The 18,381-nt window shown below is 44.0% G+C and overlaps 1 protein-coding gene across 3 annotated transcripts in view; it reads left to right on the top strand.

Annotated features, from left to right (window-relative positions):
* The window catches only part of TRIM25 (tripartite motif containing 25), an 828,971-nt gene that overhangs the window by 607,699 nt on the left and 202,891 nt on the right, over window positions 1-18,381 (top strand). The window lies entirely within an intron of this gene.

Here is an 18,381-nt window from a genome sequence, read left to right as displayed (position 1 = left end):
TATTCAAAACAAAAAAGAAATCATCCCAACAATATGAATGATGTGGACTGGTGGGTAAAGAAATGATAAGCATGAAACCAGCATGTTTGGGTTTGTGTGTATCACAAATTATAAGTATGAATCTTAAAAAAGAAAATAACCATTCATTAATGGTGAAAGACGTTTAAAATTACTTCTGATTCCCATTAAATACAGTGTAAATTTGCATATATAATTATGAATTCTTATTTACTGCCCTAAAAATCAAAACATTTGTTTAACATCCTATATCGTCATTTGCTAGCAGGCTTTTAATCTGCCTAATGCGATTTGCATACTGATGGTTTTAATCACACAGAAAACCTAATTTGAAGCATGCCTCCTGAATCGAACACTTATATTCCTTGTTTAAGCTTTCACCATATGATAAGAGGGTTCTCTGAAACCACTATGGTGGTGATTTGGCACAGTATAATGCCTATTAACATGGCATGATTTATACATCAGGGACACACGTGGAAACCTTGTATAATAGCATTTTACACAGGTTGTTTTATAATGGACTCAAAAATGGTGTTTCATTACCTTCTTATAACGCCCATGCATTTTTGCTATACCTTGAACCATTTACCTATTCACCGTTTCGCCACTGTCTGTAAACCAAACATCTGCCTTAAAGTGAATGTTAACCACCTACTAATATTTACTTGGACTGCCTTTACCTGCTAAAAGACACATTTCTGGTTCTGAACCATGCTTCATAGAGCATGTGTTCAGTCACTTGTGACATTTGAATTGACCTTGTAGCAATGAAAGCCTACCAAAATGTGCCGAAAATATGCAAGAGCTGGGCGGAACCAGTGCAAATATGGCTCTTTCTTTCATATTAATGCCATTTATTTCTGGATGCTAAACCAATTTAACACAATCTTGTTAAAGGGTGTTGTTTTTACTTCCAGTGAATATCGTACAGTTATAATGCTTTTTTGGGGCTTTAATGCCATGCTGCACATTCCCTTGTGTAGAGAAGGTTAACATACCCAGTTTTTATATCTATCTTCTGTAATTTTGCTAGCATCACATTTTTCTAACTATAGAAAAGTATTGTTTTTAAAAATAATCTTCATTCCCTTCAGAAACCATCATGCAGGGTAAGAGTATTAGTATTTGGTTATTATTTTTCAGAATAGAAGCCAAGGGTGGAATTGCTCTTCTACATTCATTTGTGATTCTCCAGTTTTGTAATGGTAGACCTATAACTTGAACCAATGAGGCACAACCTAATGATTCCCTGATAGTATTGGATCATACATTTCTTAGTTTTGCTGGACTTATTTGCCTTTTATGTTTCATTAGATAATAGAAGTATGTTAATTTCCATGCTAGCCCTTTAGCTCCTATGTGATTATCTGGACTGTGTTGAAATCGTCCGATATATGTACAACCCTTGTTTGATTGTCATTTTAGGTTAGCGCTAAGTTCTGTTTCTAGGTAATAGAATGCCTGTACTCAATTGAGATTTTCAGCATTCCAACATAAGTTATATTCTTTCCACTAAAATTAATATTTTCATTTTAGCAGAGTGAAGATTTAAGTTATTGGTTTTAGTGGGCACCTCCACAACCAAGAGTAGTGTAGTAGTACTGACTTCAGTGTAGTAAGTAACAAGGTACATACTACATACTATACCCATGTGAGGGGAAAACATTATTTATAGAGTAGACCCACCTTTGCACATATCTTATCGTATCAAGATTGAATAAAATAGGAATACAATTAATGTCAGTGGAATAGATTAGCATATGTTTTGATAGTTGTAAACAAAAACCTTATTGGATTAGTATTTTGTGTCTCGACAAAGCAAACCTAGCCCTAGTTTACCAAGTGATCAGAAACGTCTCAAAGGCAGCATTGAGGTACTCTGAAACCACCTTACTTGAATATATGAACATGGCAGGGCAGCTCAAAGTAAAATGTAACCAGGTGAAAACCGACCATACGAAAGAGGAGTAGACGAGGCATTCTTCCATACCCCTCCCTCCAGCAATGAGGCTGCTAAACTGAAACGTGCAGAGGACATACACGATAGATACTAGAAACAAAAGAGGACAGGAGAACATGAAAAGTGGAGGAGCAGGTAAAACAGGCTGACATACCCTCCATCCCACTGCTTTTAAATGGGGAAAGACCTGAAAGGAGCTGTCCTAGAGGTTAAGGAAGAGGTTTTAGGAACCTCTGCTTGGCGGCAATACTTTTCTTGATTCATGTAAAAAGAATGTTGATAAGAGACCTAGATCTCCTGGGTTGTGGTCTGTTTTCTAGAGTGAGGAAGTGGACCAAGCAGGAATAGGGAAGACATAAAGGCAGCAGGGCTCTTGGTAAAACTAGAACTGCCGGGCCTCTGCTAGCTGCATGCTACATTCACTACTGTGGGCTAAAAAGGGATACAGAGAGCGGAAAATAAATTCACTATTAAGAAATGTAATAAATGCAGTATTGGACAGCACACGGATCAGCTGTACATGCAGCTATAAGGAACAAATGACCAATTGATTCATTACCTTTTTGGATGGAAGTCAAGCTAGCACTTACGGTACTTCATTCTCACACATTACCATTGTGGTGTTAGTTTTCAGCCCTATATAGAAGAACTACAAAAGCGATACCATAATTAAACTATTAGAGCCAATCACAGTACCCATGACCATTGTGTACCTGTCGCTTTGCTGAGGCCCATTTTGGTTTCCCTTCCATATCTGCCTTGTTAACTATTGGACCTTTCCTGTCAATTACTCCCAGGCTACCTGATCATTTAATTGTCTGATTATTGGGTTCATCTTTTCCTGGATTGTCGAGACTGGAGGCAACCATTATGCTTCAACTTCTTTACTTCTACTCTTCAGCAGTTTCAACAAAATAACAGAAAATGACTTCAACCACTAATTTTTTCTTTTTTTTTTATAACTACATTTACTACTGAAAAGTCTCTTTCTGTAGTCCAAGACACCTCCAGTGCCTGTCTATCTGTCACTTCCTGCCCTTTGTCCTCCTCTTCTTTTCCTGCTCTTCAGCAAGTTAAGTACCCTTTGTTACTGCTGAGCATGTATGTCATCAAGAAACATGTGTAAAGTTGCATTTCGCGTAATATTAGGCAATTGAACAGTAAGCAATTGTTAGTATACAAGTATTACTGACTGCAGAGCATTTCCCTTTGTGTGGACTTAAAACTACGACTTTACCATGAAGGCGCTATGTTTGGTTAGAGCAGCGCGCACCTTCATTTATTCAGTGCGTCTTTGGAAGATTACGAGCAAGCCTCGGTCGAGCTGTTACATTCCTACCCCGCTCGGACCGGACAGAGCTCGTACATCATCTCAAGCACGCCCGGGGCTGCGTTCGTTTCTGCGGAGCATCATCGAAGAAGAGTGCGTCCGTCCCCACCCTTGGAGGGGCGGAGCAGGGCAGCATAAATTCTGACTTCCCCTGCATTAGTTGGCCTCAGGAAGCCGAACGAACCGCACAACCCAGTAGAACAGGGGCATCGCTTGCTCTGCGCGGGTAGTAAAACACTGAGCGGACTAGCCCCAGGGCACGCTCGAGCCGAGATGAGTGAATAAATAAACAAACAAAATAAGTTGGGTTTCTTCTCAGCAATAACTATACACGCTCCATTGGCATAGGGTGGTGCACACAACCAGCTCCCACGGCAGCCCAGTCGGAAGGGCTACAGCACAGTAAGAGCCCAAGTCACAATAAGTGCTCACCAGCAGAGCCTTGGATGTTCACCTAAGCCTGCCCATCAGGTATTCTAGCACACAGCACGCTGAACCTTGAACTGTCAGAATATGAATTGAATGAGGAGGAACAAGCGCCGGATCTAGCTCTTAGTTTTAAGGAGGTGCTAGGAAGCTCCCTCGTGGATGCTGTGGCAGAAGGGATTAAGCCCATTCAAGGTTAGCTACTCTTGAATGCATCCTGGGGCAGAAACAGTGGACAAGTGTTTGCAACCAAGACAGTACATCCAAAACAGACAGGGCTAAAAGCCCTCAGGGGAGTAATAAGACCCGGAAGAGAAAGCACTCTTCGACTCCCCCAGGTCAGCAATACGGGGCAGAAAAGAAGGCCCCAGAGGCAGCTCATGCATTTAGTAAATTAAGAAACGTGTTTATCCAGAAATGAGCAGTGCCATGCCCCACACCCCCTTCCCAGGGGAAGACCATATGGGCAATACTGAGGCGGACTCACCAGAGGAGTCGCCGGAGGATACAGCCTTATACCAGGGCAAGGATAGTAAGCCAGAAAAAGAGCGGGCAAGTCCTGCAGAGGGTAAGAAACTCTGGAAGGAGAAACACCTCCAAGTAGAAGAGGTGGAGATGTTGGATATGTTTAACCCGAACGACATCCAGAACCCCATATCCTCGGACTGGCAGCCTTAGCCTAGGGTAGCAAAGTACATGTCGCAAAGAATTTGCAAAGCGCTAGATAAGGGCACTAGACTACGCATGAAAGCTGAATGTCCTCAGCCCGATCAATCTGGGAAAGTGGCAGAAGCCTCACAGCTAGACCCAAAAATGCTAGCATTCGTCAGGAAAGCTTCCAAGGACCTGAGGAGATGTATGGACAGGTCTTGGAAGAGTTGTCAAGAAATATTTCTGGACCTGATGGGTCCACTAGCTAAGATTATGGACCTAGTGGAAAGAGCTAGGGATATGGGCGAAGAGAATGATCCGGACACCCTAGCAAGTTGGGCCCAGAGACCAGTCTGCCTACTAGGAAATGCTAACTGCGCCATCTCCTCAGAAAGGAGGAAAGGCTCCTGTTAAAAATAGACACTAGATTGATCGACCTCACCAACTACGAGGCAGGCGAAGCAGCGCAGGGCTTGTTGTTTGGTGAGGCGCTTGGCAAGGAGATGGGGAGGTTCGTAGGAACTTATACCTCCCTGGAGAAGGCTCAAGCATCAATTATGAAAATATTTCCCAGTAGAGTTTTTGCCGGGACCGGCCGCTATAGAGGTCGAATGGCCGGTCGCTTCCAATCTACACAAAGACATCAAGGAAATAGAGCACACTACTGGGAAAGTAGGCAGCAAGTGTCTGTCTTCCCGTCCAGAGGGAGATTCCCCAGAGGACGCAGGAGCAGTGGAGCTGGAAGAGCGCAGAGTTCTACCACAGGTGAGACCCAGTATTTACCCGCCGTTTGGGTGGAGGACAAGACGTTTCTGGCAAAACTGATGCGTGCTTTCCAGCAATGGTTGGGTGCTACAGACTATTCAGGGGCTGCGGATAGAATTCATGTAGGAACCCTGCCAAGAGGTACTCCCTTGTCCCTTAGAATTGTCTAAGGCAGAGCGCAGTCTCCTCTACGACAAGCTCACACAGCTCGAAATGAAAGGAGCCATTGAGTGGTGCAAACAAGGTCTGAGACTCGTGAACAATATGTTCCTGGTGCACAGGAAAGAGAAGGTGAGACCAGTTATAAATTTGAAAGACCTCAACCGTTGGGTGACATACAGACACTTCAAGACGGAAGGTATCTATCAACTGAGGGACCCATGAGAGAAGGGCACAGGCTAGCAAGGATACACCTAAAGGACGCAGACCTCACAGTACCAGTAGAGAAAACATATCGCTCCTGTCTCGTATTCAACTTGGAAGGGCGATTATGGCAATTCAAGACGATGCCCTTAGGTCTCGCATCAGCACCATGAGCTTTCACCAAACTGATGAAGCCAGTGGCAGCAGCCATCAGGGAGAAAGGAATTTGCATTATTATTTACTTAGAAAATATCCTGCTGTTAGCAGACGACAGAGAGACCCTAGCATACCATACAACATGTGTAAGCAACTTGTTGACATCTTTAGGCTTCTTGATGAATAAAGTTATGTCAGACATGACACTGATGAAACGTCTCAATTTCTTGGGGTTCATGGTAGACCCGAACAAAGCTACGCTCGAGCTACCAGCGAGAAAGATCTGGGATATCAAGAGAGAGATCAGTGTCTCACCAAGCAGACAGTCTCTCTCTGAGTACTAACGAGGATAGTTGGACTGTTAGTGTCCTCTATTCAAGCCATATTCCAAGGACCTCTGCATTACAGAGTGTTGCAGAGTTTGAAGATCAGACATCTTTAACAAGGTCTGTAGTATCATCAGACAATACCTCTGGATCGATAAGCGATCACAGAACTAGAGTGGTGGCTGCACAATATGGAAACTTGGAACGGGTGTGCCATTGTTGAAGACTGCCCAGACCTAGTGGTGGAATCAGACGCCAGCAGAGAAGGCTGGGGAGTGCAGTGCAGCCCTTTAGAGACAGGAGGGAAATGGAGCTCAGAAGAGTTATAACTTCATATAAACTGTCTAGAACTGTTAGCTGAGTCTTTCACGATAAAAGCTTTCACAAAGGGAAAAGTGAACTGCTGAAGATGGACAACATCTAAGCGGTCAGATATATAAATCAAATGGGAGGGACAAAGTCCAGACTCCTGGCAGAATTAGCAAAAGATTTTTGGCACTATTGCCTACAGGAGGGAATCTCCGTGACAGCCGAGTACCTTCCAGGAGCGCTCAATACAGTTGCAGACTGGAACTCACAGCATATGACAGACTCCAGCGACTGGAAGCTCGACAACAAAGTGTTCAGTCGATTACAACAGATCTGGGGTCCTTTTCACACAGGGCTTTTCGCCTCCAGACTGAACGCTCAGAAAAGCCAGTATTTCAGCTGGAAGCTGGATCCAGCAGCGAGAGGGACAGATGCGTTTCTGCAAGATTGGAGTGGGAAATGCACTACGCATTTCCCCCCTTCATAATGATGAGCAGAGTGCTAGCGAAAGTGTGCAGAGAAGAGGCGATTGTGATTGTAGTGGCGCCCATGTGGAAGTGGCAAGTGTAGTTTTCCAGCTCTGATGGAACTTTCCTCGGATTTCCCACGGATTCTCATGTCCGACCAACACCTGATCACAGACCCAACTGGGTCATTTCATCCTGTGAGGGTGAAGGGAACACTCCCCCAGGTGGCATGCAAGGTATCAGGCAAAGATGGTCTATGCTGTGAGTTTCAGAACAAGCTGCAGGGCTCATTGCGGACTTGTGGGCACCATCGACTCGGAGGAGCTACGACATGGCTTGGGGCAGGTGGTCGGCATTGTGGAAAGGTAGCGGTTTTCCTCCCGTTTCTGCCCCTGTAGTAGCAATCCTTAACTTCCTAGATACCCTCTTTGAAGAAGGGAAAGCTTTCAGGACCATGGTGGTATATCAGTCGGCAATATCTGCAGGACATTAGCAAGTGAACGGTGTGCCGGTAAGGGATCACCCAGCTCATGAGAGGGGCTCAGTTTAGAGTTCGTCCTAGCCCGAAATACAATCAGACGTAGGACATGAGCATAGTACAATGAGTCCTAATGGACTGGCCGCCCAACAAGTATCTATCCTTGACCCAACTCTAAAGGGAAACTGGCCATGCAGCTGTGTTTGGTGTCGTGTAGGAGAGTATCAGATATCAGGGTGCTAGGCATAACTAGGAAGGTGTATGGACCAGATGGGATTACCTTCACTCACACTAGGAGAACAAAAACTAACACCTCGTCAATCTCTTAACCATATCTGGCGGTCAAACCGTAGCTCTGCGTGGCAGAGTGTATTCGAGAGTATGAGGGTAAGACCACAGAACTGCGACCGGCGGCGTGTCGCAACTGCTAATAGCGTGCAAGGTGCCTTACAAGCCGGTAGCTACAGCCACCATCGCGAGATTGGTACGCGAGCTCATGCAGCATGCAGGGTTCGATCTGACTCAGTTTGGGGGCGCATTTGGTGAGAGGAGCTATGGCGTCCAAAGCGTTCTCGACTGGGGTGGCATGTATAACCACCTTTTGCCCGCATTGTTTCTGTTTGATAGGAGACGACCAGAAGAATGGCTGACTGCAAAATGCAGTAGTAATTATGTCAAAATGCAGTAATAATGGCCGGCGAAGGAGTCGGATCCGTGCCCAGGAGCAAGTTGGAAGCATCTAGGGAATGTCCAAGGAGGACGTGATTTTTTGGGCAATTGTGTGCCAGTTTCGAGATTAGGTGCAGTTCAGAGCATCCAAAGAAGAGGAGGAACAAAGGGCAGGAAGTGACGGATAGACAGGCTCAGGAAGTGTCTTGGACTACAAAAGAGCCTTTTCAGAGAGAAATGTAGTTTTGAAAAAGAAAGAAAGAAGTGTTGTTTGGAGTAATTTTCTGTTATTTTGTTGAAAGTGCTGAAGAGTAGAATTAAAGAAGTTGAAACATAATGCTCGCCTGTGTGTCTTTAATAGAATCAAGACTCCCTGTGTAGTATGCAGAGGTAATCTTCATTATTGTTGAGTAGCTTTGTTCCAAAGTTCATGTGCCTGCCTCTTGGTTGTTACTGCCCTACAGAATCCACCATCCCTGATATTCTTTACTTTACCCTGACTTAGTATGCTGTAAAGCTCCCACACATCTCGTTGTTATAATAAAATGAACACATCTTTTATAATGCGCTGAACACAGGTAACCAGTCTCTAAGCACAGGATTGGGATTCGAACATGTATTGCTCCGCATGGTCTTGCTTCCAAGACAAATGCGTTGCCCTTGCGCTATCCTCCAATCCCAGTGATAGGTGAGACTTTCTCTTTCAGTGGTCAAACATTTGTTTTGCCATCTGTTCTTCATAAATGATGCCTGACTGAGAAAATATTAGGTTGTAAACCTTGTGCATAAAACTAAAAAAAGTGTTCTTTATTAAAATAATATCTTGAAGATTATCTAACACTTAAAACAAAAACACTCCAACATTATCTATGCCCATCTGTGAACTTTTATAATAGAGACAAATCCGCTTGTGGAGGTCAGACATGCAGTGTAACAGCCCACTAACCCAAGCCTATGCTCGGGTCTTGGTGAAGACTCTGGGACGTTACTCCCTCATCCGCCCCCCAACCTGGGGATGATTGCTATTAACACCCTGGTGCTATCATCCAGGGTAAAATAGTGAAGGTAGCTAGTACTTTTACTATTTCCATTCCCGGCAGAAGAGCTGCTGTGTGACAGAGCAGGGAGGCAGCGCTAAGGTAAATGTTGGTCAATGGGGCAGATGCAGGGCACTCGGGTGGGTGGCACCAGGTTAGAGGTCAGCCCCGGGCATTGGTAGACGAAGGAATGTGAGACTTCACGGGGAAAGCGGCAAGCATCCAGGAGAGAGCATGGGCAATTACTCATGGATTCTGCCCACGTTCCTTGCAATCTGATTGATCACGGACTTTCTGCGGGTCATTATTAAGTTTCAAATGTATATTGAGGAACATGCTTAATGCTAAATATTAATTTAATCACAATCTCAATGCAGCCATTTTCATTGCACAGACACAGTGCATGCATAGAGCCTAATGCCTTTCTTCTGCTGTCAGGGGTTTCTAGGTGTGTGCATGGCAGGGGATGTGTTACTTCCAAACCTGACAGCCCCTAGGATGTTTATTCTAACACATGACTCTTGGGCCTGCCAGAGCTATCTGGTATTTCTGCTGTGCCTGTGTATCAGCTTTGCCCATCCATTACAGCTGATCATTTTCCATGTTGTCCACTGAAAACATAGCCCAAGATCCAGAGGTGATTCTCCCAGTGACAGGATCCCAACATGTGTACAGCTTGGATCGTTTTACTTTTCTGGTAGAAGAGGGAAATGTTAGCCAGCACAAAAGCCTCTAGACCAATACAAGCCCTAGAAATTTTAAATCAACAGCTATAGCTTTTTCCTGTGTTGTGCTTTTTTAATCATTAAAGGGGATTGATCATGCTCTGGATAGGACCACAGAGTAAAAGTTGGATTACTAGCCATTCACTTAGTTGATCCATCAGGTTTGTCTGCTTGGACCATCCCTAAATCCCTTCATAGACTTTTTCCATTCTTGATCCCGAGGAGCATTCTTAGTTGTTTCATTACCTGCAGAATCTTGAGCCATTTAAGCCTCCAAGGGTATGTCATATGTTTACCTTGTCTTGAATTATATCTTTAAAGAGCTTTTGGCAATACATCTTGATTCAGGAGTAACCAATGAGCGTTAGGAAATTCTTGAATGTGCTCTGTTGGTTCAGGGTGAGATGGCAACATTTTGCTTGCTTTTATATTGAAGAGTTTTAGTTTTCATGTAGACCTATAACAAACATACTTCCTCAAGTGCCTGGATTCCCTTATTATGCTTGTATTAGCATAAACCAGGGTTATATATAATTATAATATGGCTTCTTATTAATGGACTGTTTTTATTTCAATGTACCCTTTAGAAGAAGAAAAGGGAAGTATGGTAAGTAGTGAACAGGGTAGTCCTCTTTATTGTATGTACATTCTAACATAGGCCATGTCCACTCTTCTTTTGGTCCTATCTCTAATGTCATAGGCAGGTATAGGATAGGCTTTCCAGTGAGTTTGAGTTGGCCTTGATAACCCCTTTTATGAAAACTTTGAAGATTGCCTCACATCTTTATCATATGCTCTGTCAATTCTTCATTTACGGCCTGCAAGAATCATCCCTAAGAAAGTTTATTAATGTTTTGTTCAGATTGATAGTCCCTTGAATGCAGATATATACATAGAAACACAATAAATATATAATATGAAACAATGAGACAAATAGAGAACCCCTAACACCCTCACCTTGATTGACCGCTTATGGCTGTGATACATAGTACATGAAGATAAACCTAGAAAAGTATTGTGGAAGGTGTAGGGGCTTAAGGGAATCACACAGTAGCATAGGCCCTCACACCGTAGTTATGGCAAAATTATGAACTTAAAGGGATGGTCTAGTAAAAATTTTTGTTTACTACACCTGGCTGGCTTTTCCTTCATTAGTGCCGCAAAAGCCAGCACAGGAGGGCCTCCATTTCACAAAATGGCTGCGCCCCTGTGCTTGCTTTTTCGAATTTTGAGCTTGAATAGCTCAAAATTTTACATAGGAAGTTTTAAAACGGAGAATGCTAGTATTTATTTTTTATGTGGCCTATCTATTTTTTAAATAACATTTTTTACTAGACCATCCCTTTAAGCCCATAAGATGGAGACATGGATTGAGTTTGAGAGGCTTAGGAGCTACCACATATGGATGACTGATGCTTCCCTTTCTTGCCACTTCCATAACAACCCTTACAAAGAGGCAAATCCCACCCACACTATTAGATCATTTGAGCTCATTGCATGTTTTGTACCAGCTATCGCTATTAATGTTAAATATTATTGTAGGTAAAGTCATTGGAAGTGGTATCCGCTCTGTTTTCCTTAGTGATGTAGAGTGGTGGCATTGTTCGTCCGACTCATGATAACGTTTGACTGAACCCTTAATCGGAAGGCATTAAAGACCCAAAAGATTGTTCTGAGCATTTCAACATCCATAGAGATGCAGCACCAGTGTGCCCCCTCTGCAGAACTCAGAAGACTGTGATACCATGGAGGACAAAAGGGACAGTCTTGCATGAGGTTGCGTCTCTGAACCCACCTATGAGGGGGTTGTAAAGATTACGATGGACTTCAATGGAGTTGGGATGGTCGCCCGAGATAGAGCCCCATGCTCTGTAAGATGTCATTGAAGCTGGCACATCTGCAGCCTGGCAAGGGGAACCTGCCTGTAGGTCAAGAACCTTCCGTAACCCAGAGTCTGGCATCTGTGAGTGGGGCAAGACCATTTTCACTGTCTCCTGGGTCTCAACAACTCTTGCCAGTGGGAGAGGATGGAGCCTACATTTTGTAACATGGACGAAGAAGCTCAAGTTCAAAAGCTACTTGGGACCAGAAGGAGGCGGAATAGTGCTAGCTTTAAAACTGGAGCTCTTAGGAAGTAGTCTTCCAAGGAAGGATAACAATTAACCTTTTGGAGCCTATATTAGTGAGATGTGTGGCACTGTATTCCGACCAAAAGGGAACATTTTTATTAACAGTGCTTGCAGTTGATGGTTTACCAGGAATATTGTATACCAGCTTGCTTCACTGAGCCATGAAAGTATGTGTGCTGTAAATACACTGATCACAGCCAGTCACTCTTCAAAACAGCTACCAACACTCGAGCCAGAGTTAAGAAATGACTCTAGGTTGTACAAGCCCAGAATAGGGTAAACGCCTACTCGTTTCCTGTTCATAAGGAAGCGGTAGGCATAGAAGCCCTTGCCTACTTCTAGAATCTGGTGATCTGTCATATGTAGGGTGGTCGTCAGATAATCGTGTGGATTCATGTGTGCTTTAAGGCTGGAAAATCGGGAAGCACCCACCCACCAAGGAATCATTGCAGCCTCTTTCCCTGTGGATGAAAGTGGAGGCTGGAGGCACCCCTCTTCATCAGAGATACTTCAGCTTGTGCAGGAACGTTGGATGATGAAGCAGCGGCATATGCTTTCACCTGAAAACGCCTCTGTGCATTGAATGACCGAAATACTGCGGCTTTGTCAGAAGGAGGTTTGGGTACTTGGATGGCGCTGAGAGGCTCTGCTGTCATCCCATCAGATTTGTATGATTGAAGCACTTAATTGATTGTGGTATCAAATAGGTTCTCCCAATGAAACGTGACATCCAAACTTTGCTGTGTGCTTCTTGCTTTAGATCCGAAGTTTTAAGACAAACCTGTTGTCTCTTGCTGGAAAGCGGCCCTTTGTGTAGCGCATAAGCTCTGTAAATGAATGTATCTGACTTTTTGCTTTGTTGCACTATTATCCCAGATTATCATGCGTTTACCCTCCTGTTGGTGCTGTTGATAGAGACGAGAAGCGTAGAGGTCAACCTATGCTGCAAGCTGGTGATGCTTTTATTGGCTTATCTTAAGGAGAGCACGCTAGACTGGTATATTGTTTCCCCTTGGATTTTTATTGTATCTCCTTGTTCGAAAGAATTGTTATGGTCGGAAACTGACATAACTGACTCAAACTTAACAGGAAGGTTTCCGATCTGGGAGATGGGGTTGCTTTTGGAGCTGCATGCTTGTTGGCAACGGCACTGAGAGGGTTATTACCAGATAGATTTGTCTTGTTTGAACACTCATTGTGCCAGGTACATGGGAAGGTTTTCAAATGAAAATCTAGAAAGAACTGACATTTGAATTTAAAAAAGCAGAATCAATGAAGAAGTTGAATTTTAATGCAAACAGCCAGAGGTTGCCGGAGGTTGCACAAAGGTGGTACAATGTTGAGGCATCCAGTGACCAGAATTAAGATGGGGTTAGACATTGGTAAGCGGTTTATAGGGTGTTACACACGTTTAAGAAACTATTGGTTAAAATAAGTTCATAAAAATTTGAGTTCTGCAGGGCAGGTTAGATGAACCATTGTGTATAAAAATAAGTTATGTGTCATGTCTTTATTTTCAAGATGTGTACCTTGTTCTGTGTAGTAGAAGTGTTTGTTTTGAAAGCGCTTATTGCAGTGTAAGGAAGGCATGGTATCAAGTAAGACAGACACAAGTGGTCACAGTTCAAGGATGTTTATTGAACTTTATCAGGGGTCTGAAAAACGCATATCTAAACCTAAATCTAAGATGGGAGCAAGCTACGACCATCAAATAATAATAATACAGTCCTAGTGGAGTCTAATCAATTTAAAAAAAAAGGCCTATCTTAAAAAAAAAAAATCCATCCAATCCTTAAAGCTAGCTATGCTACAAATAGTGTGGGATAATGTTCACAAAAAGAAAGAAGTATTCACAAAATGATAAGTCAGGATGTTTAGGCTGTTGACCTCTCTTCCCTATGTTTTTAGCACGGGTCAAGGCGGGTCATTCGAGCACAGCACACTCTTGAGCTTCTTCGGCACGAGGTCACAGTTCCTTTACCAACATCAGGGCTTTCTATGTTCAAGTCTCTTTCGTTCCAAGTCTCAGCCTTCAGAGGGCCTGATGTACCAGAAACAACGAAAAAAAGTTATTTTCCAAATATTTAAGTCGGGAGATCCACTCTTCACCCTGGATCACCCTCAGCTGGGCTCAGATCCTATTTTCACAATTAGCTTCCCTCAGTTGGATTCAGACTAACGTTAATTTGCAGGCATCCTCAGTCGGATTCACATTTTCCACAGCAATATCTTCTCGGGTGAGTTACTGTTCACCCAGGACCCCCCTCCTCTGGGCTCTGATCCCTATTATACCATTAGTCCCCCTCAGCCAGGCTGAGACCAATTTTAGTTCGTAGGCATCCCTCAGTCGGGTTCACACTTGCCACAACAATATCTTCTCGGGTGAGTTACTGTTCACCCAGTACCCACCTCTTCTGGGCTCAGACCCCTATTTCTACAATTAGTCCCACTCAGCTGGCCTCAGACCACTTCGATTTCACAGTTCAATCATTCTTACACGCTCAGGGGGGTACCAGACACCTTCGAGTGAGCACCAACGTGGCGCCGGACCACTCTGTATCTGGTACCTATTTCGGTTTCATAAAGTTCAATTGTATACAAGTTCTCTATCTTCATACCATGTTGTTGCTTGCAATCTTGAGCGTAACACAGTCCGGTCTGCTATCAGTTTCTCCAACTCACTGGCTGTGCTGAACTTGCTGGTGTTGCTTTGCTGTCGGAGTCAAGGACAGTACCATGGTGGCAATCGCTTCTCCCTGCCTTGGCTATCAATGCGGGAGGGCCTGTGTACCTTTGACACACGCTACACTGTTCGTCAGCTGAAATTCCGGGTCTTATGTTTCTTTTCCTTCAGGCTACTTGAAAGTCACAGTCCTTTCTTGAAAAGGGCAAGGGTAATTCCCTCCTTGTCGTCCTCTCTGGTCTTGCCGCCTTTCTCCTCGGTTTAAACTGCCATTTCGGAATTGCTGCTTCCTCGTGCGTTTTGCCTTGCTCAGAGTGTGCTTTCGTGCCCCACCTTTTATCTGTGTGGGGAAGTGTGATGGAAGTCAGGTGTGTGTAATTATCAGTAATTGCCTGACTCTACCTGACCCTTGCGTTGGGACATGTCAGGTATATAGCTCTGATGTTAGTACGTTGTCGCTCACTATGAATTGTCCATGAGAAAGTGTTTGTGTCGGGAAAGGGGGCCGGGGTGTGTTGAGTTTCTAGGTATCCTACCTGGTAGGATTGGGAAAAGGTATTATAAGAAAGGGGATACCGCGTCTCACCCTTCGGTGTCCCACTTCCACTCCCTGAAGAGCTCCCCATGCAGGTGATCCTCCCGCACTGGTCCACCCCCAGGAACTGGATCCAATAGCAATGGCTGTGTCCTGGCCACATGGATGACAGATACCCGGGACTAGCGGGTGAGACACCTTCAGGTTTCTCATATCAGTTGACTAGGACTGTGATGATGTGTATTGGAAAGCACTTCAGGTTGTCTCTCCTCATCATTAGTAGATATGTTTGTATTACGCTCCGACTCACCCAGCTTCTTTTTCTTCATAATAAAGATGTTTGGGTTCTGATCCAACTACACAAGCTACTTTCTCTTTCTTAGTAGGGTCAACCAGACTGGTATCAGCGATGATGCTTTGATCAGGAGACAGGGAGCTCATGTTGCAATGCACCGGAACGTCAATGTAAGTTGTAAAATCTTAAACGCCTTCCATTCACGCCACGGCCCATTTTCATTTGTAAGGCAGAAAGGAGGGGTGGAACGCAACTTGTGTTTCCTCCGACTCCCTTCCTCCCCGCCTTACAAATGCACTACCTGCATGGATTTTCGTGCCAGCGCAATTGATGGAACTCCTTATGGAGTCCGCCTGCTTTGTGCAACAGAATACGTCTTGGCATAAGGCGCTATATAAATATGAAATAAAATACAAAATAAAGCAGGCAGAACTGATGGGGATCCATTGTGCACACACGGTAAACCATGTTCAAGCTTGCGAACATGTTGGTCAGGGTTTCATTGTAATTGTGAGCGCTGATTGGCAATGCAAGCATGTCCATAGGCGCTCACAATGAAAAGTAAACGCTGCCTGGCATGCGAGTGCCAGGCAGAGTTTACTCACTTTGCATAGCGGTGTGCAAAAGTGCAGGGCAAATGGTAGCATACACACGTGTACATGCGCTGACCTTTGAATTCAGCTGTGCAAATGACAAAAATGTGGTGGCGGGGAGCCGCCTATGTATATGTTAACACGTAATGGCTCCCTTTGGCAAAATGCCCATTTGGAGAACATGAGCTCCCAGGTAGTGTAATGGATATCCCATTTTTCTTTTTTCTGTAGCTCCAAAATAGTAACATCTAAGGCCAGTCTCCAGACATGAGTATACAGAGAGGTGTAGTTGTAGAATACATCTGCACCAATTAGTCCTGTGGATGTTTTATTGGCCAGATCTTCTCCAAGAGCAAATAGTCTGGATCCTGATTTAGAGCCCTTGGATCTATATAAGCTACAAACCCTAGCCCCAAAAAGTAACCCCCCTCTCTGTTAATGCTTTTAATACTATGAAAAAGAGTATATAATATGCAAAATCTTGGAGTAAGGCTCTTATCTGCCTAATATTTAAAAGTGTGACAGATCAGTCCCAATTAGATGCGAGCCAATGTCACTTTTAGATCATTCATTTTAAATATTTGGAAAAAAGATGTTCGGTAGATTGACAGCTTGGGTGAATGGAAGAAACATTTTAGCCCCCATACACTTGGGTTTCGGGAAGAGGTGGGAACTATGTACGAAGGTTTGTGAATTTATATTTAGTCGCAGTTAAATTGTTTAGAAAGGACAAACACTTAGCTTTCATGGATTTAGCGATCACTTTTGAGCTTTTCAAGCCTTGGAAGACATTGCAGGAAATTGGGATCCTGAAAGACATGCTGCTGGCATTAGTAGCAGTTCATAATAGCACTGCTGAAGATGTGAGATGTAGGAGGGTAGGGGCAGTTACACTTCCTGTTCTCGTTCAGCCTGCAGATAGACACGGTTGTATGCCAGTCCCTCTTTTGTTTCACTTCTTTACACATTCCTCATATCAGCATGCTCTGTGAACTGCAAGCAGATGTACCGCAGTGTGGTTTTGGCGGTGGGTGGGAGTTAAAGATATCTGTATTGGCCTTGGTGAACAATCATGTCCTGCTGGCCTGAACCCTAAATCGTTCCAGGAATTAATTGATAACTACAGTAATTATATGGCGAACAAGCGGCTGACGGCCAGTGCTCAGAATCGCCATTACCAATTTTTCAAAGTCACAGATCATATCCTCCCAGGAATTTTATTCAGAAGGGGTGAAATCTGAAGACCATTGCTTTTGACTGTCCGAGCCAGGGGTGGACTGGCCTATAGGCAACTCTGGAGATTTCCCGGTATGCCTCTGCAGCCTGGGCCTCTTATGTGTGGTAACTTATTTTATTTCCAAATGTTCTCATAAGAAAAAAGGTTGGTTTTCTGTAAATCTGTAACTTGGGGCCACTTTGAATATGATATACAGGGCCTCTTTTGGCCCCCAGTCCACCCCCGGCCCAAGCATGAGCTTTGACCAGTCCCTTATGGGTACGCAGCATATGGGCAGGCAAGCTGGAAAGATAAGCCAGGCTACCAGTGGTATTTGTAGCTTTGTACAAACATTTAAGGTACATGTAGTGGATGTTAGTCTCTGTGTTTATACAGCAAAGTCTGTTCCAATAGCAAGATACCGACTGACTTTGTGGGGTGGTAGGGAAGGGGCAGTCCTCCAGCAGGTAGACAGTACATTTTTTACGCCTACCTCTTTCAGAGCCGAATTGCCCAGGACACAACCAGGTGGGGATTACATGCTTAGATTATCAGGTAAAAGGTGATCCACCAAGTTCTTTGTGAAATGTACTCACAAACCTTAAAGCCACTTTGACTGATGTTATGCTAAGAGCTGTGTGGAAAAGTGAAAAGGCATCAATGATACAATGAACACAATATGTGCAGAATTAATTCTATGGCAAGACTGGAGGCGAGCATTATGCTTCAACTTCTTTTATTACTACTCCTCAGCAGTTTCAACAAACCAATAACAAAATACTGTAAAACGTCCCAAAGTGACTTTTCCTTTTCTCTGGACTACAATCCCCATAGTCTCTGTAGTCCATCTCCATCCTTGCTCAGCTACGACCACATCCTGTCCCTGAGCTTCTCCTCTTCTTTTACTGCTCTTCAAGCAGATCAGTACCAAATTATACCACCTCCTATGTTGACAAGTTATATGTCTAAAGTCTTGGTGTTTAAGGACAAATGTATGAGTGTAATAGCACAGGAAAGGATTGCGAGTGCATGAGGAGTAAGATTAGCACCCAGCAGCTGCATTATAAGCCGTTTTTAACTATGCGTGTGGTACGGTGTTTAATGTAAACATATGTACTTTGCGGCTGATACAGAGTCGCACGTTCAGGCAAGAGAGCCTGCCGGATAGCAGCCGCGTCTGAGGTCTGAAGCGCGCGGCCCGTGCCGTATTCCCGGCACATTAGGGGTTCAGCAGAGCGGCGGACCTC

This window comes from Ambystoma mexicanum, chromosome 3q, assembly GCF_040938575.1.
Source record: "Ambystoma mexicanum isolate Mex_15411 chromosome 3q, UKY_AmexF1_1, whole genome shotgun sequence".
NCBI lineage: Eukaryota > Metazoa > Chordata > Amphibia > Caudata > Ambystomatidae > Ambystoma > Ambystoma mexicanum.
Note: the sequence above shows the minus strand (reverse complement) of the source record. Positions and strands in the feature narration are given on the sequence as shown.